Source organism: Theropithecus gelada, chromosome 17 (genome assembly GCF_003255815.1).
Source record: "Theropithecus gelada isolate Dixy chromosome 17, Tgel_1.0, whole genome shotgun sequence".
In the NCBI taxonomy this organism is placed as follows: Eukaryota; Metazoa; Chordata; class Mammalia; order Primates; family Cercopithecidae; genus Theropithecus; species Theropithecus gelada.
Window position 1 is genome coordinate 18313854 of NC_037685.1, and position 26032 is coordinate 18339885.

The window sequence follows — 26032 nt, forward strand, 5'->3', positions numbered from 1 at the left end:
ACGAAAAGAGCAAGAGTAGTTATATCAGGTAAAATAGACTTTAAGTCAAAAATTGGCAAAAGAGACAAAGAAGGACATTATTTAATGATAAAGGGGTCAACTTATCAACAGGACATAACAATTGTAAATATATATGCATCCAACATCAGAACAACTAAATATAAAAAGGAAACATTAATGAACACAAGGGGAGAGATAGCAAATATAATTGTAGCATGAAACTTCCCCACTTTTTTTTTTTTTTTTTATTAGTATACTTTAAGTTCTAGGGTACATGTGCATAACGTGCAGGTTTGTTACATATGTATACTTGTGCCATGTTGGTGTGCTGCACCATCAACTCGTCAGCACCCATCAACTTGTCATTTACATCAGGTATAACTCCCAATGCAATCCCTCCCCCCTCCCCCCCTCTCCCCTCCCCATGATAGGCCCCGGTGTGTGATGTTCCCCTTCCTGAGTCCAAGTGATCTCATTGTTCAGTTCCCACCTATGAGTGAGAACATGCGGTGTTTGGTTTTCTGTTCTTGTGATAGTTTGCTAAGAATGATGGTTTCCAGCTGCATCCATGTCCCTACAAAGGACACAAACTCATCCTTTTTTATGGCTGCATAGTATTCCATGGTGTATATGTGCCACATTTTCTTAATCCAATCTGTCACTGATGGACATTTGGGTTGGTTCCAAGTCTTTGCTATTGTGAATAGTGCCGCAATAAACATACGTGTGCATGTGTCTTTATAGCAGCATAATTTATAATCCTTTGGGTATATACCCAGTAATGGGATGGCTGGGTCATATGGTACATCTAGTTCTAGATCCTTGAGGAATCGCCATACTGTTTTCCATAATGGTTGAACTAGTTTACAATCCCACCAACAGTGTAAAAGTGTTCCTATTTCTCCACATCCTCTCCAGCACCTGTTGTTTCCTGACTTTTGAATGATCGCCATTCTAACTGGTGTGAGATGGTATCTCATTGTGGTTTTGATTTGCATTTCTCTGATGGCCAGTGATGATGAGCATTTTTTCATGTGTCTGTTGGCTGTATGAATGTCTTCTTTTGAGAAATGTCTATTCATATCCTTTGCCCACTTTTTGATGGGGTTGTTTTTTTCTTGTAAATTTGTTTGAGTTCTTTGTAGGTTCTGGATATTAGCCCTTTGTCAGATGAGTAGATTGCAAAAATTTTCTCCCATTCTGTAGGTTGCCTGTTCACTCTGAAGGTAGTTTCTTTTGCTGTGCAGAAGCTCTTTAGTTTAGCCATAAGTAGAAAACTGAAACTGGATCCTTTCCTTACTCCTTATACGAAAATTAATTCAAGATGGATTAGAGACTTAAATGTTAAACCTAATACCATAAAAATCCTAGAGGAAAACCTAGGCAGTACCATTCAGGACATAGGCATGGGCAAAGACTTCATGTCTAAAACACCAAAAGCAACGGCAGCAAAAGCCGAAACTTCCCCACTTTCAAAAATGGATAGATCAACCAGACAGAAAGTTAACAACAAAATATTTACATTAACTGCATTTTACACTAAATGAACCTAATGGACATATATAGAACTTGCCATCCGATAGCAGTAGGATATACATTCTTCTCTGCCTCACATGGAACATTCCCTAGGATATACCATATGTTAGATCATAAGACTAGTCTTAAAAAATTCAAAAAGATTCAAATCACATCTGGTATTGTTTCTGATCACAATGATATAAAACTAGAAATCAATAACCACAGGAGGAATCTTAGAAAATTTACAAATATGTGGAAATTAAATATGCTCCTGAACAACCAATTTGTCAAGGAATAAATCAAAAGGGAAATTTAAAAATATCTTGAGACACATAACAATGGAATCACAACTTAGCAAAACCTATGGGATGTAGCAAAAGCATTTCTAAAAAGGAAGTTTATAGCAATAAATGCCTACATTAAAAAAGAAGAATGTTTCCAAGTAAATATCCTAAAATTATGCCTCAAGGACATTTTCAAATAATAAAAAGAACAAACTAAATTCAGAGTAGCAGAAGGAATAAAATAATAAAAGTCAGAACAAAAATAAATCAAATAAAGAACAAAAAAATAGAAAACATAATAAAAGCAAGATTATTTTTTAAAACATAAACAAAATTGACAAACCTCCAGCTAGACTAAATAAAACATAATGAAGACTCAAATAAAATCAGAAGTAAAAGTAGAGATATTACAATAGAGATATCTCAGAAATTAAAAAGATCATAAAGGACCGTTATAAACAATTATATAGCAAAAAAAAAAATGAATAATCTAAAAGAAATGAATAAATTGTTAGAAAAATATAACCTACAAAGATTGAATCAGGAAGAAATAGAAAGCTTGAACAGACCATTTAAAAAATAAAGGCACTGAAGTAGTAATTGATAACCTACCAAAGAAGAAAAGCCCAATATTAGATGGCTTCATAGCTGAATTCTACCAAACATTTAAAAAGAAGTATCACCAATACTTTATAAACTTTTACTTAAAAAATAGAGCTAAAGGGAACATATATAAACATGTTTTACAAGGCCAAGATCACCTTGATAACACCTAAGCCAGACTAAGACACTGCAAGAAGAGAAAACTACAGACCAGCATGTCTGATGAAAATTGTTGCAAAAATCCTCAATGAAATACTATGAAACCAAATTTAATAATACATCAAAAATAATATATATCATGACCAACTGGGATTTATCCCAGGTGTGCAAGTCTGATTTAACATATGTAGATCAATCAATGTGATATGTCACATTAAGAGAATAACATAAAATTCACAGGATCATCTCAACTGACACAGAAAAAGCATTGGACAAAGTTCAATCTCCTTTTTTGATTAAAAAAAAAAACTTTCAACAGTTTACATATAGAAGGAAAATTTCCCAACATAATGAAGTTCATTTTTGAAATACAGCTTAAATCCAAACAAACGGGAAACAACTGAAAGCTTTTCCACTAAGACCCACTACAAGGTAGGGATGCCCACTCTTACCACATTTATTCAACATAGTACTGAAAGTACCAGCCAGAGGAATTAGGCAAGAAAAAAATATAAAAGACATCCATGTAGGAAATGAAAAAAGCAAAATTGTCTTTGATGCTGATGATATCATCTTATATACAGAAAATTCTAAAAACTCCATCCCCCAAAAAAGTTAAGATTGATAGATAAATTCAATAAAGTTGTAGGTTATAAAAACAACATACAAAAATCAGTAACATTTCTATACACCAAAAATGAGCAATCCAAAAAAATAAATTAAGAAAACAATCCTATTTACAATAGCATCAAAAAATAAAATAAAATAAAACACTAGGAGTAAAGTTAACCAAGGAGTTGAAAGATCTGTACGCTGAAAGCTATAAAACATTAATGAAAAACAATCCCATTTACAATAGCATCAAAAAAAAAAAAAAAGATAAAATAAAGTACTAGGAGTAAAGTTAACCAAGGAGTTGAAAGATCTGTACACTGAAAGCTATAAAACATTAATGAAAAAAAATTGAAAAACATAAAAAAAGATATTCCATGTTTATGGACTGAAATAATTAATATTGTTAAGATGTTCATATTACCTAACACAATCTAAAAATTCAATACAATTTGAATCAAAATTCCAATGGCATTTTTCACAGAAATAGAAAAAGAAAATCCTAAAAGTAATATGGAACCAGAAGAGATCCTTAATACCGAAAATAATCCTGAACAAAAAGAACAAAGCTGGGAAGCATCACACTACCTGGATTTAAAATAGATTATAAATCTATTGTAATCAAAACAGCATAATACTGGCATAAGAACACACATATCTCAACCAACAAAACAGTAGAGAAAGCAGGAAACTAAACATAACTATTTACAGTCCACTGATTTTTTGAAAAACTATGCCAAGAGTACAAAATGGGGAAAGACAGTCTCTTCAATAAATAATGTTTGGAAAACTGGACATCTACACGCAAAAGAATAAAACCAGACCCTTAACTAATACGATATAAAAACTCAACTCAAAATGGATAAAAGACTTAAGTGTAAGACTTAAGACTACAGCTGCTAAAAGAAAACTTAGGGGAAAATCTCCCCCAACATTTGTCTCAGTAATGACTTCCCAAATAGGATTCCAAAAGCACAGGCAACAAAAGCAAAATAGCCATATCTAATTATATCAAACTGAAAAGCTTCTGCATCACAAAGAAAACAATAAAGTGAAGAGATAGCTCACAAAAGGAGAGAAAATATTTCCAAACCATATATCTGGCATATCCAAAATAAATAAAGAACTCAAACAACTCAACAGGAAGAAAACAACGTAATTTAAAAATGGGCAAAGAATCTGAACAGACATTTCTCAAAAGAAGAAATACAAATGGACAACAGATATATGAAAAAATGCTCAACATCTCTAACCACCAGGGAAATGTAAATTAAAACCACAATGAGATGTCACCTCACACCTGTTAGAATGGCTGTTACAAAAAAATGAATAATAACAAATGTTGATAAGAATGCGGAAAAAAGGGAACCCTTGTACACTGTTGGTGGAAATGTAAATTAGTATAACCATTATGAAAAACAGTATGAAAGTTCCTCAGAAAACAAATAGAACTACCGGGTGATACAGCAATTCCACCTCTTGGTATATATCCAAAGAAATTAAAATTAGTATGTAAAAGAGATAGCTGCACTCTTGTGTTCATTTCAGCATTATTCACAGTAGCAGAGCTATGGAAGCATTCTAAGTGTTCAGAAACAAATGAATGGCTAAAAAATATTTTACATATGTGTATATAGTGTTTGGGATACTATATATGTATATATAGTGTTTGGGATACTACACAGTCTTAAAAAAAAAAGAAAAGGAAATTCTGTCACTCACAACAACATGGATGAATACAGCAAACATTATGCTAAGTAAAATAAGCCAGGTACAGAAAGACAAATATTGTATTAGCCACTTATGTGTGGAATCTAAAACAGTTGCCCTCATAGAAACAGAGAATAGAAGGTGGTTACCAGAGGTTTGTGGAAGGAGGCAAAAGGAAAGGCAAAGGGATGATCTTGATCAAAGGGGACAAAGCTTCAGTTACACTAGAAGAATAAATTTTGGGGAACTATTGCACTGCATGTTGACCACAGTTAATAATAATGTATTACATATTTCAAAATAAAAGACTAGATTTTTAATATTCTCACCACAAAAACGATAAGTTGGTGAGATGATGGATATGTTAATTTGTTTGATTGAATGTTTCTATAATGTATATGTAGATCAAAACATCACATTGTACCCCACAAATATACACAATTATTATTTGTCAATTTAAAAATTAAATTAAAAAATTGTAAACCATGATCCTTTACCATTAAAAACTCTAATGCATTTTTCACAGAAATAGAAAATAATCCTAAACTTTATATGGAATCACAAAAAACCTGGAATAGCTGAAGTCAATACTGAGAAAGATAAAATTGAAGGCATCACATTTCCTGATTTAAAATTATACTACAAAGCTATAATAATCAGAACAGTTTGATGCTGGCATAAAAATGGAAACATGGATGAATGGAACAGAATAGAGAGCCCCAATATAAGTCCAAACATATACAGTCAACTAATTTTTGACAAGAGCACCAGTAGGACACAATGGAGAATAGACACTTTCATAACCATGGTGTTGGGAGAAAAATTCTTTTTCCGCATGCAAAATAATAAAATTGGTCCCTTATCATACCTTATAAACAAAAATCAACTCAAAATGGGTAAAAGACTTAAATGTAAGACCTGAAACCACAAAATTCCTAGTAGGGAACAGAGAGAAAACTCCTTAACATTGGCCTTGACAATAATTTTTTTGGCTATTACAACAAAAGCTCAGGCGACAAAAGAAAAAAATAAATGAATGGGACTACACCAAACTAAAACACTTCTGCATAACAAAGGAAACAATCAGCAAAATGAAAAGGCAACCTATGAACTGGAAAAAATATTTGCAAACCACATATCTAATGAGGGGTTTGCAAATATTATGAAGAACACTTACAACTCAATCGCAGAAAAACAAATAACCCGATTAAAAAACAGACAAGGAGGATCAGGCAGGACTAGATTTCAGCTCCCACTCAGATGGAGAGAGCAGCGTGTGGAGTCTCACATCATGAACTTTTGCTCCAGAACTGCTGCAGGAATAATTCAGGAAAGCCGAGAACCCACAGACAAGTTTGCTCCTGCAGGACCTGGGAGACATGCCAAATACTGTGAGTGCCCAAACTGTGGAAGTGGGAAAGGGGGATTGTCTGCCCCCACACACACACCCTCACTTGGGAACTTAAAGGTCTAGATCATGGGAGAGGATTCTGAACTTACCTGGAGCTGAGTCAATTTAGAGAGCTGAGTGAGATACAGGAGTAGAGGAAGCAGTGGGAAAAGTCCTGTGGGATCTCTGGGTTCCCAGGGAAACCATTTCTGACTTGTCTTATAGGGCTACCTGGAGGGGGCTGTCAGTGGAACTGGGAAGAGGACACAGAGAGAAGAAAACTTCCAGCTGAGCTTTGTAACAATTCCAACTGAATGAGAAGTCTCCTGGCCAGAACTCGGGGGAAGCTGTAAATCTTGTGTGCAGACTCCACAGGTGGGGAAGCACAAAAGCCCCACTTGCTTTTGCAGCTGGGAGGCTGGTTGTCTGGGGCAAGTTCTCAGTCTTGCTCACCCACTGCCTGGAAACAGACTCAGTCCTATTGTAGGGGGCATGGTGAGAGTGATAACTGCCTTCTGGGTTTTGTGGAAGCTGGGTGAGGCCTGTAACTGCCAACTTTCCCCCACTTCCCTGACACCTGCATGACACAGCAGAGGCAGCCATAATCCTCCTAGGAACGTAACTCCATTGACCTTGGAACCACACCTGCATCCACCAGAGCAGCCACAGGAAGACCCACCCAAGGCAAGATTGAGCTCAGATATGCCTAGCCCTGCCCCCATCTGACGGTCCTTCCCTACCATCCCTGGTAGCTGAAGACAAAGGACATACCCTCTTGGGAGTTCTAGGGCACAGTCCACCACCTGATTCTACCCGTACTACCACAGCTGATGCTCTGTTGAAAGTGCCACCTTCTGGCAGGTGGCCAACTGGCACAAAAATAGTGCATTAAACAACCAAAACTAAGGACCCTCACAGAGTCCATTTCACCCTCCTGCCACCTCCATTGGAGCAGGCGCTGGTATCCACGGCTAAGAGATCCACAGACAGTTTGCCTCACAGGACTGTGTGCAGACAACCCCCAGTACAGCCTGGAGCCTGGTAGACCTGATAGGTGGCTAGATTCTGAAAACAGATAACAATCACTATAGCTCATGTCTCAGGAAGCCACATCCCTAGGAAAAGGGAAAGAGTACCATATCAAGGGAACAGCCCATGGGACAAAAGGATCTGAAAAACAGCCTTGAGCCCTAAACCTTCCCTCTGACAGAGCCTACCCAAATGAAAACGAACCAGAAAACCAACTCTGGTAATGTGAAAAAACAAGGTTCTTTAACATTCAAAAAAAAAAAAAAAAAAAAAAAAAAAAAAATCACACTAACTCACCAGAAATTGATCCAAGCCAGGAAGAAATCCCTGGTTTACCCAAAAAAGATTTCAGAAGGTCAGTTATTAAACTAATCAAGAAGGCACCAAAGAAAGGAAATTTAAGGAAATAAAAAATGATACAAGAAATGAGGAGTGAAATCTTCAGTGAAATAGATAACATAAGTAAAAAACAATCAAAACTTCAGGAAACAATGGATGCACTTGTAGAAATACAAAATGCTCTGGAAAGTCTCACCAATAGAATAAAACAAACAGAAGAAAGAATTTCGGAGCCTGAAGACAAGATTTTTGAATTAACCCAATCCTACAAAGACAAAGAAAAAAGAATAAGAAAATATAAACAAAGCCTCCGAGAAGTCTGGGATTGCGTTAAACTACCAAACCTAAGAGCAATCAGTGTTTCTGAGGAAGAAGAAAGTCTAAAAGTTTGGAAGATATATTTGGGGAATAATTGACGAAAACTTCCCCGGCCTGGCTAGAAAACTAGACATCCAAATACAAGAAGCTCAAAGAACACCTGGGAAATTCATTGCAAAAAGATTGTCACTTAGGCACATTGTCATCATGTTATCTAAAGTTAAGACAAAGGAAAGAATCTTAAGAGCTATGAGGCAAATGCACCAGGTAACCTATAAAGGAAGACCTATCAGATTAACAGCAGATTTCCCAGCAGAAACTTTATAAGCTAGAAGGAATTGCGGCTCTATCTTCAGCCTCCTCAAATAAAACCATTATCAGGCAAGAATTTTGTATCCAGTGAAACTAAGCTTCATAAATGAAGGAAAGATACAGTCTTTTACGGACAAACATATACTGAGAGAGTTCACTACTACCAAGTCAGCACTGCAAGAACTGCTAAAAGGAGTTCTAAATCCTAGAAACACATCAAAACAGAATCTCTTTAAAGAATAAATCATGCAGGACCTATAAAACAAAAATACAAATTAAATAAAAAAGATATGCGGGCAACAAATAGCATGATGAATGGAATAGTACCTCACATCTTAATACTAATGTTGAATGTAAATGGTATAAATCTTCCACTTAAAAGATACAGAATCACAGAATGGATAGGAATTCACCAACCAACTATCTGCTGCCTTCAAAAGACTCGCCTAACACATAAGGACTCACATAAACTTAAGGCAAGATGGGAAAAGACATTCCATGCAAATGAACACCAAAAGCAAGCAAGAATAGCTATTCTTATATTAGACAAAACAAACTTTAAAGCAACAGCAATTAAAAGAGGCAAAGAGGGACATTATATAATGATAAAAGTCCTTGTCCAACAGGAAAATATCACAATAACACTGGAACTCTCAAATTTATAAAACAATTACTAATAGACCTAATCAATGAGATAGACAGCACCAAAATAATAGTGGGGGACTTCAATACTCCCCTGACAGTACTAGACAGGTCATCAAGACAGAAAGTCAACAAAGAAACAATGGATTTAAACTACACCCTAGAACAAACAGACTTAACAGATATTTACAGAACATTCTACCCAACAACCACAGAATATACATTCTATTCATCAGTGCATGGAACTTTCTCCAAGAATAGGCCATATGATAGGCCACAAATAAGCCTCAATATATTTAAGAAAATTGAAATTATATCAAGCACTCTCTTAGACCACAGCAGAATAAAACTGGAAATCAACTCCAAAAGAACCTTCAAAACCAACATATACATGGAAATTAAATAACCTGCTCCTGAATGATCATTGGGTCAATAATGAAATCAAGATGAAAATTTAAAAATTCTTTGAACTGAATGACGATAGTGACACAACCTATCAAAACTTCTGAGATACAGCAAAGGTGATGCTAAAAGGAAAGTTCATAGCCCCAAATGCCTACATCAAAAAGACTGAAATAGCACAAACAGACAACCTAAGGTCACACCTGAAGAAACTAGAGAAACAAGAATAAACCAAACCCAAATCCAGCATAAGAAAGTAATAACCAAGATTAGAGCAGGATAAATGAAATTGAAACAAAAAAATACAAAAGATAAAGGAAACAAAAAGCTGGTTCTTTGAAAAGATACATAAAATTGATAGACCATTAGCAAGATCAACCAAGAAAAGAAGAGAGAAAATCCAGACAAGCTCAATTAGAAATAAAATGGGAGATATTACAATAGATATCACAAAAATACAAAAGATTTTTCAAGGCTACTATGAACACCTTTACATACATAAACTAGAAAACCTAGAGATTACCAAACTCCTGAAAAGATACAACCCTGCTAGCTTAAATCAGGAAGAATTAGATACCACGAATAGACCAATAACAAGCAGTGAGATTGAAATGGTAATTTAAAAATTACCAATAAAAAAAAGTCCAAGACCAGACGGATTCACAGATGAATTCTACCAGATATTCAAAGAAGAATTGGTACCAACCCTACTCACACTATTCTACAAGATACAAAAAGAGGAAATCCTCCCTAAATTATCCACAGAAGCCAGTATCACCCTCCAGGAAAGTACATAACCAAAATAAATAAATAAATAAATAACCAACAAATATCCCTAATGAATATAGATGAAAAAATTCTTAACAAAATACTAGCCAACCAAATCCAATAACATATCCAAAATGTAATCCACCATGATCAAGTGGGTTTCATACCAGGGATGCAGGGATGGTTTAACATATGCAAGTCAATAAATGTGATACACCACATAAACAGAATTAAAAACAAAAAGTACATGATCATCTCAATAGACACAGAAAAAGCATTCAACAAAATTCAGTATCCCTTTATGATTACAACTCCCAGCAAAATCAGCATACGACGGACATATCTCAATGTAATAAAAGCCATCTATGACTAACCCACAGCCAACATTATATTGAACGTGGAAAAGTTGAAAGCCTTCCTACTCAGAACTAGAACAAGACAAGCATGCCCACTCTCACCACTTCTCTTCTACATAGTACTGGAAGTCCTAACCAGAGCAATAAGACAAGAGAAAGAAATAAAGGGCATCCAAATCAGTGAAAAGGAAGTCAAACTGTTGCTGTTTGCTGATGATATAATTGTATACCTAGTAAGCCCCAAAGAGTCCTCCAAAAAACTCCTAGAATTGATAAAATAATTCAGCTAAATTTTTGGATATGTATACAAATCAGTAGCTCTGCTATGCACCAACAGCGACCAAGCTGAGAATCAAATCAAGAACTCAACCCAATAGTTTTACAATATTTACAAAAAATGAAATAAAATACTTATGAATATACCTAACCAAGGAGGTGAAATACCTCTGCAAGGAAAACTCAAAACACTTTTGAAAGAAACCATAGATGACACAAACAAATGGAAACACATCCGATGCTCATGGATGGGTAGAAACAATATTGTGAACATGACCGAACTACCAAAAGCAATGTATAAATTCAACACAATTCTCATCAAAATATCATCATCATTCATCACAGAACTAGAAAAAAAAATCCTAAAATTCATATGGAACCAAAAAAGAGCCCACATAGCCAAAGCAAGACTAAGCAAAAAGAACAAATCTGGAGGCATCACATTACCTGATTTCAAACTACACTATAAGGCGATAGTCACCAAAACAGCATAGAACTGCTATAAAAATAGGCACATAGACCAATGGAACAGTATAGAAAACGCAGAAATAAACCCAAATACTTACAGCCAACTGGTCTTTGACAAAGCAAACAAAAACATAAAGTGGGGAAAGGACACCCTATTAAACAAATGGTGCTGGGATAATTGGAAAGCCACATGTAGGAGAATGAAATTGGATCCTCATCTCTCACCTTATACAAAAATCAACTCAAGATTGATCAAAGACTTAAATCTAAGACCTAGAACTATAAAAATTATAGAAGATGGCCGGGCACAGTGGCTCACGTCTGTAATCCCAGAACTTTGGGAGGCCGAGGCAGGTGGATCACTTGAGGTCAGGAGTTCCAGATCAGCCTGACCAACATGGTGAAACCCGTCTGTACTAAAAATACAAAAATTAGCCCCGCATGGTGGCTTGAGCCTGTAATCTCAGCTACTTGGGAGGCTGAGGCACGAGAATTGCTTGAGCATGAGAGGAGGAGGTTGCAGTGAGACAAGATCACATGACTGCACTCCAGCCTGGGCAACAGAGCAAAACTCCATCTCAAAAAAAAAAAAAAAAATTCTAAAAGACAACATTCAAAAAACCTTTCTGGGCATTGGCTTAGGCAAGGATTTCATAACCAAGAACCCAAAAGCAAATAAAATAAAAACGAAGACAAAGAGCTGGGACTTAATTAAACTAAAGAGCTTTTGCACAGCAAAGGGAACAGTCAGCAAAGTAAACAGACAACCCACAGAATGGGAGGAAATCTTCACAATCTTTACATCTGACAAATGACTAACATCCAGAATCTATAACTAACTCAAACAAATTAGCAAGAAAAAAACAAACAATCCCATTAAAAGTGGGCTAAGAACATGAATAGACAAGTCTCAAAAAAAGATATACAAATGGCTAACAAACATTTGAAAAAATGTTCAACATCACTAATGATTAGGGAAACACAATCACAACCACAATGCAATACTACCTTACTCCTACTAGAATGGCCATAATCAAAAAAAATAAAAATAAATAGATGTTGGCATGAATGTCATGAACAGGGAACACTTTTACACTGCTGGTGGGAATGTAAACCAGTACATCCACTATGGAAAACAGTGTGGGATTCCTTAAAGAACTAAAAGTGAAACTACCATTTGATCCAGCAATGCCACTACTGGGTATCTACCCAGAGTAAAATAAGTCATTATGCATAAAAGATACTTGCACATGCATGTTTATAGCATCACAATTCACAATTGCAAAAATGTGGAACCAAATGCCCACAAATCAATGAGTGGATAAAGAAACTGTGGTGTATGTATGTGTGTGTATGTATACATACATATAAAATGCAATACTACTCAGCCACAAAAAGGAATGTATTAATGGCATTCACAGCAACCTGGATGAGATTGGAGACTATTATTCTAAGTGAAGTAACTCAGGAATGGAAAACCAAACATCATATGTTCTCACTCATAAGTGGGAGCTAAACTATGAGGATGCAAAGGCATAAGAATGACACAATGGACTTTGGTGACTCAGGGGGAAAGGGTAGGAAGGGGGTAAGGGATAAAAGACTACAAATTGAATACAGTGTATACTGCTCAGGTGATGGGTGCACCCAAATCTCACAAATCACCACTAAAGAACTTACTCATGTAACGAAACACCACCTGTTTCCCAATAACCAATGGAAATATAAAAAAAATTAAAAGAAAAATAGAAAAAAAAAATAGCCAAAGGACCTGAATGGGCATTTCTATAAAGAACACATAAAAGTAGCCGATAGGTATATGAAAAGGTGTTCAACATCACTAATCACTAAGAGAACTGAAAGTTAAAATCACAGTGAGATATCACCTCACACCCATTAGGATAGCTATTATCAAAAAGACAAGAGATAAATGTCCGCAAGGGTGTGGAGAAAACGGGACCTTAGCACACTGTTGTTGGGAATGTAGATTGGTGCTGCCATTATAGTAAACAGTATAGAGGTTCCTAAAGAAATTTTAAATAGAATTACTATATGATCCAGCAATCCCTCTTCCAGGTATACATCCAAAGGAGATGAAATCACTCCCTTGTAAAGACAGCTGCACCGCCATGTTTACTTCAGCATTATTCACAATAGCCAAGATGTGAAAACAAACTAAGAGTCTGTCACCTTTTAAAAGAATAAGATCCTGCCATTTGCCACAACACGGATGAACCTGTAAGACATTATGCTAAGTGAAATAAGCCAAGCAAGAAACAAAAGTATTGCATGATCTCACTTATCAGTGGAAACAAACAAATAAACAAAAAGGTCAAATGTATAAAGGTAGAAAATAAAACGGTGGTAATCAGGGCTAGGAAGTTGGGGAGCAGAGATGTGATGTAAATCAAAGTATATGAAGTAGCAGATATGTAGGATGAACAAGTCTAACCATCTAACACACAACATGAAGACTATAGTTATTAATAATAAAATAAAATTGTATTGGATTAATAATTTTTGTTAAATAAGTAGATTTTAGCTGCTCTTGTCAAAAAAACTGTATGAGATGAGAAGTATGTTATTTTGTTTCATTATAGTGAACATTTTACTACCTATATGTATCCAATAGTATCGTGTTATAAACCTCAAATATGCATAATAAAATGTATTATTTTAAAAACTAATTTTAAAGCATGTTTTAAAAACACAAAAGTTGTTTGTAACCCAGAGGGTACATGCTTGAGGGAATGGATATCCCATTCTCCCTGATGTGATTATTAGACATTGCATGCCTGTATCAAAATATCTCATGTACCTCATAAATATATACACGTACTATGTACCCACAACATTAAATAATTTTTTTAAATGTAAAGGAAAAGATTAAAAATACAAAAATTAGGGAGTCATTCAAAACCAATAAAGGGAGGCTCCGAGCCCGCGATGAGCTTCACACTCCCCTAACCTCTAACACCAAGAGTGCACGTAGGAAGCCCCTCAGAATTTCTTGCAGCGCTTTCAAAATATATGCATGTCTAAGTCTCACCCTCAGGAGATTCTGACTCAGATTCTACCAATTTCAGTTGGTTTTGGTTCACTTAATTACACTTAAAACTGTAAGGAAAATACACCTGGATACAGATATATTTAGACATTGCTAACCGGATCATTAAGCTTGTCAAATGCTCTATAAAAGAATAGTAATCCAAAATCATGAAGAATTAAATTGCAAAAACCTGGCCTGTATGCACAGGATGCTGGTAATTCTAAAGTGATGCTTTGTTTGCATGAATGTTGAAAGGCTTTAAGTTACTGAGAAAGTATCATCATAAATACGAGCGGCAAATTTTGTACTAGCCATGATAAGAATGAGTGACTAAAAGCTAAATGGACTTTTACGGTTATTCTTAGGTTTTACTACTTTTCAAAACTTAGTGTCTATTATTAAAGTCATTCATAAAAATAAATAATTAATCTAAAATTTGATAATATCCTTTCCTTCTCTCTCTTTCTCTCTTCTTTTTTGCCCATTACAATTGTCTCAAAAAGGAAATTACATTTTGTATATATTATGTATCCTCTGAACTATTTCATTTTCCATATTATAATTCTCAAGTTGCTTCTGACATGTGTGATAGTAACAAATCCTAATTGGTTTCGTAATAGGAGCAGACAGCCTATATAGTGTTAAGCTACTTCTACACCACCTATTTTCTGTATGCAAATCAGACAGAAACAAATGTTTGGCCCCAGCTGGGCAAAATGTCCCATTTAAAATTCTTTTCCTCTTCTTTGTTCTTTGATGTTCTGCAAATGAGCTTTAGAACTCCACTCTTCACACAATTCAATTTTACAGACCCATTATCTGAGATATAATGTGGAGGTTAAATATATCAGGGCAGCCATTATGTGAAAATAATTAACAGTAATGAATAATGCACTAATTCCACTGATGAGAGATGGTTATATGTGTAATGAAGTGTTGGGGCAGCCCTGACAAATGAAATTAAAATATTTAAACACTGTTTTATGATATTACTTTGCTCATATAATTTCCTTTACCTACAATGAGCCACTTGGATTATCGTCATTATCTTGACAGCTCTGAAGGATGAAATAGTGTGGGTTAATGTGACAGCGATTAGTCAGAGGAAAAATCCATCACCCAGGGCAGAACAGGCTGAAGCAGAAAAGGCCTCTACACTGTCCTGTTTCCAACTCCAGAAGAATGATACTATCAACATCACTTCAATATTAAATGGATAGAATTATCTTGTCATTCAGTAACAGCCTCTGAAGAACTACCTATTTGTACCTGCAAAAGAAAGGTCAGCCTTTCTTAATCACCCCATAAAAATGTGTTGATGGATTCTTTATATCAATAATAGTGACAGGAACAGTGACAGAAAAGAGACGTGACAATTTAAAAGCAAGAAGTTTTTCCCTCAAGTCTTTGCAGCCCTTTCTCCCCACAATTTCTGTTCAAATTGAATCTCAGGGTCCACTCTATTGAGAAGGACACTGTTGGCTGCTTACCGTCTTTACTCTGAAATTACTACATCAGACTCCTAATTTGTAAGCAGATTCAACTTTTACTGAACTTTATTCCAGGAATATTATTTGGAACAATCATTCCTAAACCTATGTATAACTGCCTTTCCAGATGCAGCAAGTTTGAATTTTAAAAAACCTGGGAATGTGATAATCTATCTGTTCTTCATTAAAACTGATATGAAGTTCACGTTAAAGAATACAGCGGGAGAGGAAGTTATTGGCAACATGAGTGAGAACCACTGCATCACCAATGTCCATTCATATTGTTATAGTTTTAGCTTATAAACTGACAACAAGGCTATTATTTCCAAAAATCTTTTAACTATATAAAATGTTTTTTTAAACCCTTAAAAATTATAGTTTTTACTTTTTTGCGGCTTCAAAACAATTATGAATACATGGAGAAATTGCAGCCATTAGAACAGATTTCTAGAGAATTTTGATCCAGTGTTCTTTCTGCTTTTGATTACACGATGACTTTCTTTGATTCTGCTCACACGGGAGAAAAAAAGAAAAACCAACAAGTTCATTTAAACAATATGACTCAAGTTCTATCCACTTTTCCTTAACTAGTTTCAATATGTTGGAAAACTTCCTACTCAAAAATGCATGATCATTTAGAATGTGAATAGTAGCATGTTTCATTTGCTAGTATCTAAAGTGGAGTTCAAAGGTTGATCTCCTTTATGTCAAACCAAGTCCATTTTCTGAATAACAAGAGCAGCAGCTTTGCTGTCAAACCTTTCCTGACATGTCCCTGCTAACACCGGGACACAACAGCACAGCAAGGAAAAAGTCATATATTCACAACACTTTTCCAAATGTAAAATACATCGCTCAGTATCTCCTTTACTGTATAAACATAGTACAACACCACCAGAATAAACAAATACCAATAAGTCTCATTTAGGGACTGAAATACAATTATCATCTGGGCAGACAATCAAAATTTTTGGAGAACCAAACGCACAACATAAAAAAGCCTTGTTAACCCTGATACTGAGGGAATAAGATGATACCTTGTAAAAGCTAAGATTAACTACGCAACATCAGCATATTTATAATTTAACCTGCAGTTAAATCAAAATAGCAAGGCACTTTATGTAAGAGGTGGTGTTGTAGCTACTTGATAGATTTATGTATATATCAAATCTAATTTGCAACATCATTTTTGATTGTAATTCATTACCAACTCCTATTTCTACCTCAGCTATCCTTAAGGAAAAGCCAAAAAGGGAGAGAAATGTACATGACTCAAAAACAATCTATGTTTGCAAACTTGAAAAGTGTATGACATCACATTTAATGTCTCTCTACCCCAATAATAATATTTCCCAATAGGAAACAATTATTCAAAATAACGTATATTTCTTTCCTGCACTTCTTGCATTTGGTTTGAAAAAAAATACAATTTACTTCAATTATCTGACAATGAAGTGCCTGGGCAATAAATCTAACATTAAAAAATCATTTCCAGCAAATTACTCCAATAAAATCAATGAAGGTCAGGCTCAGCTGTAGCAACAAATAAATGACATGCTATTGACAGACTAGATGGACTTAATTGTCATTTATGAAGGTTAAGGGGATAAAACAATCTAATAGAAAGCAGATGTTTACTAAACAAAACAAAACAAAAATGGAAGCAGGTGAAATAGATCGAGAAAGGTGAGTTAGGTATGAATAGCCTCAATATTCTTCCGGCCAAGTCCCAGAGCAAAAATACAAGTTATTCTAATTCTCAGCAGCATGTGTGTTTGACTAGTTCAATATTTATCTGCTTCAGGCTGCTTTGTGTTCTTTTATATATTGAAGTCATGAAACAGATTTTCTGCTAATACAAAATGAAGAATTGATAAAATTGAGCAATGGTAGCCAGGTTAAAAGCAGTTTGACCCATTTCAAATTTCCAGTAGCTGCATCTGTAAAAACAGCAAACCCTAAGAGAAGAAATTTTCCATCTCTCTAATATGGAAATAACTAGCTAATTGTGGCAATATTCTATCAGGTACGAATCTAGATTCTAAATGTTAATATCAAGTTTAAAATGCACATTTTAATGTAAGCACTAAGAAGTAAATCTAGAAGGATCTTCCTGGCTGATCATTTTCCTCTCGTAATACATTTTAGCAAGGTTTACAATGACATGGGTCAAGCTGCTTTGTCTATACAGATTTCTGAGTACACTTTGAAACTTGCTTTCCCTGGGAATATCTAGCCAGGGTCTTTCCTCTTTCCTCAGAATGAGCTCTGAGCTGTTGCTTTAATCAAAAAGAAAAGAATAGAAAAGGAAAGGAAAAGAAAAGAGAAAAGAAAAGAAAGAAGGAAGGGGAAGGAAGGAAGGGAGGGAAAGAGGGAGGGAGGAAGGAAGAGAATCATCTTGAAAAGTTCCAGCTATCCTGGAAACCATACCTTCAAAGAATCTTTAAAAGTAAAAACAAAAAGGATCATAGATCATTGAATCCCACCACTTCAACTTACAGAAGAGGGAACAGAAGCAGAGAAAGAGAATCTTCTCCTTGGGGTCTTCAGATGTGTCTAGGTCAGAACTGACCCCAGGTCACTAACTCCCAGGTCAAGGACCTTACCAAACTGTAGATCTCTTGACCTAAAGTGTTAAAAAGGCAGAGGAAGTATTGTATGCTTCCTACAGACCACTGTTTTGTCAAAATAAATAATCTACTGTTCTCAAGTGAGCCTACAATTACACGTTGAATTGATTAAAGGAGCAAGGACCAAATTATTCAAATGAAGAACTTTTCCTCTTCCCCCCAGAGCATATGAGCAACTCCAAAAGCATCTGGTCCTACTTCTCACATAGATAGTCCAGACACTCCCAAGTCTTCAGAAAAAATAAAGAAAAAGAAAGGAGGGAGAGAGAGAGAAGAGAGAAAAGAAAAGAAGTCTTTAAATTTGACCTAGTAGCCTCAAATTCTTTGAAGAAAATAAATAAGCAAATAAAAACCTTTCTACAACAAAATAAAATAAATGTGAATTCTACTTGTGTTTGGTAGTATCTAAAAATTATTTTTGTCCTAGAAAAAGATTTGATTAGGGCATTTCTTAGAGAAAAATAAAATTTTTGAATGCATCAAAAAAACAAAAACAGAAAAAATGACACAGTAACATAATTGGGACAATATGAACTCAGTATTTCATTTTTTTCTTTTAATGACTGTCCTCAATGTTGGTAAACTAAAATCACTAAGCATTCTCTCAATCGTTAATAAAAAGAATACTTGCTCAAAAGTCAAGCGTTAGTTCCCAATTCTCATTCTTTATTATTAGACTTTATTTTGAGTACTATTTCATTTATGAATACAAGGTTAAAACAAAACCACCAAAAACCGTTTTATGCATTAAAGGCATAATTGATAAGAGTCAGCGGGGACTAACTATTCAATATTAGAGTTGGGGACTGCTCAGGCAAATTTCTGGTGAAGCTAACAGCTTATCAAGAGAACTTCACCCATGAATATGCCTAAGGAGTGTTTTCCTGGAGAAAACCAAAGTGAGAAAGGGAATTTGTTTTTAAATTGAGAGTTATATTATAAATGTTTAATACTAATACCCCAAAAGTAATACATCTTCCTCAAATGTGGAAGACGTAAGTTCTGGAAGCTAAGGCTTAAGGGAATTGAGGATAATTTCTGACTCTCGGTAGCCCTGTTAGTTCCATCCAAGTTGAAAGAAACTTTTTTCCTGTTTTTTTGTTTTTGTTTTTGTTTTTTTCCATGTGGACGTTATAAAGATGTGTAAGTCCAGGTTTAGCACCCTCAGCATATAGGTGCTAAAGAAATACAGAAATCCTTGAACAAGATCCAAGAATAATCACAAATGGTTTAAGCTTCTCCCACTTTATTCCACCAACTGGCAATCCACTCGCAGGCACACCCACCATGAGAGTCAGGTGTCTGAATTGAGACTATCTGCCATTCAACCATAACGTCAATACAAAAGATTTTCAAAACTTTCACCTGAGCACTGATTTCTCTCCCAAGATCCCATTACCTTTTTGATTTCTACCACGATGACTTCAAAATCAACCTATTGGAGACAGAAATCATCACCTTCCACAGAACAAATGTCTTCCAGAAAATTTCCTATTTCTCCTAATGGCACGATCATCCTCACTTCAACTTCTCCAGCCTTTTCTCTTCCCCCAAGCAATCACCTACCAACTCCTATTAAATGTCACACGAGCACTAGCCCATTTCCTATCATTTTAATTTTTATCACACCAATGTGGTTCAGCCCACGTTACTTCGTAAAAACATAATATACCAAGATAGGCCTCCAATCTTTTCTCCTTCCACACAGTCTATCCTGCACATGCCTCCAAGATTTGAACTTGACTATAGATTACAAACTTTATTCCAGACCCTCATGTTTGACTCTCATTTTTCCCAACTGACCAAAAGTGTTTTCCTCCCAGTTTTCTCCACAGGACCCCTTTTCCCTCATCATACACCTTTTCCCTCACCACATCCTTGCTTAGTGCTTTGCCCTGAATAATGGAGACTCCTGCACTGTGCACCCCCACAAGTGCTGAACTGCCCCCTCTCCATCACTGCCCATCCAAATCTTACCCATTTCTCAAGTCCAGCTGAATGGACTCCCCTCCTGCAGCTTTTTCCTCTCTCTTCCCAGAAATGATTATCTTTGCATTCATGTAACATTGACATAATGTCTACCATGTGAATGATACCACTTTTGGTGCCAAGTGAAGATGGAAAGGAAAGAGTTGGAAAAGCCTCTTAAAGTTACAGAGGTATACAAGTTAGGTTCTTAAATATCTTTCTGGTATTAGGTAGGAAGTGAGAAGCACCATAAGCGCTCTGAGAGTCACGGAGGCTTAAGGGAGGCAGAAAGCTCTAAAGCCACTAAGGTGGAGGCGACATTTGCATTTGAAAATGAGGGATAGGCAAGGAGCTTTTTGCTGGAAAGCCTGTGCTGCGGCATCCCCTGGCCTGGGTTCTGCTGCTGAGCATCATCATCTGTGTGAGCACACAGCTTAATCACCTAAATAGGGCCCTGGATGTATTCAACACTTCCATTGTGACTCCAATGTATTATGCAATCTTTACAACATCGGTTTGAACTTGTTCAGCTATCCTTTCTAAGGAGTGGCAAGTTATGCCTGTTGATGATGCTATTGGTACTTTGAGTGGCTTCTTCACAATCATTGTGGGGATGTTCTTGTTGCATGCCTTTAAAGACATTGGCTTTAGTCTAGTAAGTCTGCCTGTGTCCTTTTGAAAAGACGAGAAAGCAATGAAGGCAATCTCTCTAATATGTATGAAATTCTTAAGAAGCTTAACCTGTGGAATCAAAAAACAAACCAGTGAAAATATCTCCCAAGGAAATGGAAATCTGACAGCTTTTTAAGAAACAGGTAATTAAAAGAAGAATCTGTGGGGAAAAAAGAACATGAGGGATAGGAAGCTTTTGGACAGGTGGAGATGGAGAGAAAAGTCATTTTCTGTATAGAAAATTGGACACAAGAGCGCTCTAGTGAATAGCAAAGTATATCAAAGGGAAATGGCTTTCCTATAAATTCTCTAATATTAGTTTTAATGGCAAAAACAGTAATTAATTTTGTTCCAACCTAATATTTTCCTTTACTTGTGGAGTGTACCATAGTTATGGCCATAATAAAAATGACATATGGGCATATTATATTTTACATAATGTCCTTACTCTGCAAAAGTATTTTTATCCCCACTTTATAGATGAGAAGGCAAAATGACTTAGCTAAGACAATACACTCTACCAAGTTATAGAGGTGGCATTTGAACCTGAGCCTGTCTGATTCAAAACTGCTGTACTCTTTTCATCATGCCATGGATCGCCCATTATTGGTCACACAAAGATGAATAAAATACAGTCCTCATATTAAAAAAAGTCTTTGTTCCAGTGGAGGACCAATGCTTAGTACTTATTATTTGCAGCCTAATATGCTAACAATGCAACTAGGACAGCCTTATTTCCATCATCTTAATTTAAGTTCTGATCCTATCTGCTTGCTAGAGGTCTGATTCTTCATCCTACCCTCAGAGACAGCTTTCTAAAACACAAATCAAAATATATCTCTTCCCTGTACAAATGCCTTCAGGGACTCTCCACCTGCAACAGAAAGCCCAAACCTCACAGCCTCATCTACAAGTTGATTGACATTTTAGGAGCCTGGGGTAAGCTTCCTTTTTCCAGTGTCACCTCCTCCACAGGCAACCAACATCTCAGCCAGAATAAGCAACTTCTAACTCCCCTTTTGTGTCTCCACTATTGTTCCATCTTCCTTTATGCCCCTTCTCTGTCTTGTCCCCCTTAAAACTCATCATCACTCACAGTAAAGTTTAACTATCATTTCCTCTTAGAAGTGTCTCTGCCCCTGCTCATATGTTAATCAGCAAATATGACTCTGAAGCATAATTATTTGTGAATTTTTATCTCCACACTGGACCATAGAATCCTTTGGATGTACAGCCACAACCAAATTTCAGACTCATAATTGGACCTCAAAAAATGTTTGTTAAATGAATTAGCAGTAAAAATAAATGGTACATTAACCAATGGATAGTAACACTGAGTAGGGAGAAGTTTAATTGCATAAATAAAATAGTGCTGTTATATGCCATTGCGTAGTAGCAGGGAATGCTACTGTTATATGTGTAACATATAACATACATCTCCATACACCTTTTCCCTTACCATGTCCTTGCTCAGTGCTTTGCCCTGAATAATGGAGACTCCTGCACTGTGCACCCCCACAAGTGCTGAATTGCCCATTCTCCATCACTGCCCATCCAAATGTTACCCATTTCTCAAGGCCGGCTGAATGGATTTCCCTCAGCTGTTATATGCAATTGCATAGTAGCAGGCAACTAGAAATGTAGCATAGGCAAATACAATAGGACTTAAAATAAGTCTTAACACTTCTGTTAAAATTTAATATGTCATTCCCCAGTAAATCACCTGCAATACAGATAATTCTCTAAACTATAGCCTTTTCACTTAGTACTATGTGAGAATGATAAGATGATGGAACATACACTACATAGTCACGATTCCATTCATCTTACTACAAAGTAAAACCACATCCTTTAATGATAATAACAATTCACCTACAATGTATATACACGGAACATGAAGCACATATGGTGGGCTCTGATGACAGTTTCCTATTCATTCTCACAAGGAATAGTTGATGACCCTTAGTGTTAGTTCTGTATAGATGCTCTTCTGTGGGTACTAAACTGCTTCTTGCACTTCACACTGACTTACACTGGGATATCTACTTTTGGCCTCTTCATTTCTAACTATAGAAATTCCCTAGTCTTTGCTAATGCATTTGTTCAAATCAATGTCATTAAGTACTTAGCCTATATCAATCAAATACCAAGAAAGGATTTCTTCTCTTCAATAAGTTTTGATTTTCTCCAATGTGCTTTGCAAAATGCTGGCATCTGCCTTACTAGGTCTAAAGAACAGCCCTATGGTGCCAGAGCTATCTGGTCATCTGTCTAAACCCATGTTCATTGACTGAGCGTGCAGTGCAGCCTGCATCCTCCTAGTTACCAGCAGCATTCTTTTTTACAGCAATAGGAAAAAAATTAGCACTTTTTTTGATGGAAAGAGTAATTTCCTGCTTAGAATCTGAGCTGAAATCCTTGGCATTGGACCTCTGATGAGGGGTCCTTGGTAAAAGCAGTAGCTAGTAGATAGCTTTTTTCTTTTCTTTTTTTTTTTTGAAAAGAAGTCTCGATCTGTCACCCAGGCTGGAGTGCAATGGCACGATCTCAGCTCACTGCAACCTCACCTCCTGGGTTCAGGTGATTCTCCTGCCTCCTGCCTCAGCCTCCCGGGTAGTTGGGATTACAGGCACCTACCACCATGCCCTGTTAATTTTTGTATTTTTAGTAGAGACGGGGTTTTGCCATGTTGGTCAGGCTGGTCTTCAACTCCTGACCTCACATGGTCTGCCCACCTCAGCCTCCCAAAGTGCTGATGTTACAGAGGTGAGCCACTGTGCCCAGCCAGATAGCTTTTATCATGAAGCCATTTCATGCCTAATATTGGTAGGTGATCCAATCACAACTTAAAAAGAAAGATCTAATGATCAACTTTATGAACCATCAAATATAAGCACACCTGCAAAACTGTACTATTTTCATACCTGATTGTTGAATGGTACAGGGTGGAACAACTTTGAGGTAAACACTGCCTTCAAATTTCAGGCTTCTTTTAATATGAAAGATGCAGAAAATGTGACTAAATTTTTCAAGGATGATGTTGTAACCTGTGGCTTAAGGAATACTTTTGGATTGATGGAGAAACAGTTTTCGTTAAGGTGAGTGTAATTATGATAACTTGCCGGGAGAGGGGAAGACCGAGTCACTACTTGATAACTGTCATATATAACCTACAGGGGATTTTCATTGAACGTGTGGCATGGGGTGACACAACTAAGCCAAGACATAATGCTGAGTGTCATTCCAGCCATGGATTTTTAAAAATATTACCATTTATATAGGCATAGAGAACACATTAGCAATAAGTACAGTGTCATTATACAAAGATCATTCCAGTTCCCACTGTTTTCAGATCTAGTCTTCTTCCACAAACCTCACCTGCTGGGTGGCACATTAAGCCAACTGCAAAAGATGGCTGTCAGACAAACACAATTGCTCATCTATCTAATCAGGTTTCTTCAAGAGAGGGATTTGGTCCACATAGATTTAAATGAGCAGGCTTACTGCCTCAAAGGCAAACTGGTATTGACTGCATTCTCCCTACACCTCAATTTCCAATTGATTGGAAATTGTGTCTCTGGAGTAGGGTGTATTTTAACAATTAGTTTTACTTAAAATATTTAAAAATAGTAGGGGAAAAAAAGAATCACACATCCTCTAAAGTAAAAATAGATAAATAAATAGTAGAGGATATCCAGAATAAATTCACCTTCAACTGAGATTTTAAAAACAAAAATTTAGCCAGGCGTGGTGGCTCACACCTGTAATCCTAGCACTTTGGGAGGCCGAGGAGGGTGGATCACCTGAGGTCAGTAGTTCGAGACTAGACTGGCCAACATGGTGAAACCCCATCTTTCCCAAAAATACAAAAAATTAGCTGGGTGTAATGGTGGGCGCCTGTAATCCCAGCTACTCAGGAGGTTGAGGCAGGAGAATCGCTTGAACCCAGGAGGCAGCGGTTGCAGGGAGCCAAGATCGCACCACTGCACTCCAGCCTGAGCAACAAGAGCCAAACTCCATCTCAATAAATAAATAATAAAAAAGATAAAAAATAGATAGAAAATAAAAATTTAGTTTATTCTTATCCAAATTATTTAATTCCAGGTCCTCAATGCATTCTGGAAGTTCTTGATATGATTATGATATTTGATAAAAAGACTATGATACGATGATGGCATCTTTCACTCTACCCAGTGCCAGGTGAATAGGGGAGTCAAAACTGCTCATCAAATGTTTTCCACTGCCTACACCAATTCACAAACAAGTAAGAAGGTGAACTTAAATGAAAAGAATCATGATGCATTCAAAAGGCCAGACAGAGCGCACATAAACTTCTTCAGCAATGAAATTAAGATTTCCCACATACAGTTTGTTTTAGGATGCACTTAGCTGCAAATATCAGAAAGCCCAACTGATAGAAGCTAAAATAAAGGAAAGCATTTGATTACCTCACATAACAAGAAGTCTGGAGGTGAGTGGTTCCAGAACTGGCTCAAGAGCTCAATGAAGTCAGGAAGCTGGGCCCGCATCCATGCTATGGGGCTTGCACTTGCAGGAAAAGGAGAGCTGCTTCACCTCCAAGAATCTCACACTCAGAGAGCAGTGATCTGAGCGGGACAAAAGCCTGGAATTATTATATTGCTACACAAACAAAATTGGAATTCTGTTAGCAAGAAAGAAGAGGGAATGGCTGTTATAAAGTAGGACTCACAGGGGCTAGGGATACTCTGCACTCTAAGTGTTCTCACAAACCTACATTTGAAATCAATAAATTCCTCATGTCTGACACTACAACCCCCAATCCATGTGGCTCTTTTAAAAACCTCAATAGAATTTTCCCATCCATCAACCTCTGTGTATTTCCAGGAATTTATCCATCCACATACCTCTGTGTATTTCCAGGAATTTATCCATTTCCTTTAGATTTTCTAGCTTGTGTGCATAGAGATGTTCATAGTAGTCTCCGAGAATCATTTGTATTTCCATGGGGTTCACTGTGATGTCACCATTGTTATTTCTGATTGTGCTTATTTGGAT

At 36.3% G+C, this 26032-nt stretch overlaps 1 pseudogene; it reads left to right on the plus strand.

Annotated features, from left to right (window-relative positions):
• Window positions 1-21131, plus strand: part of LOC112611141 — a 43445-nt pseudogene extending 22314 nt beyond the window's left edge.
• Window positions 21132-26032: the final 4901 nt, after the last annotated feature.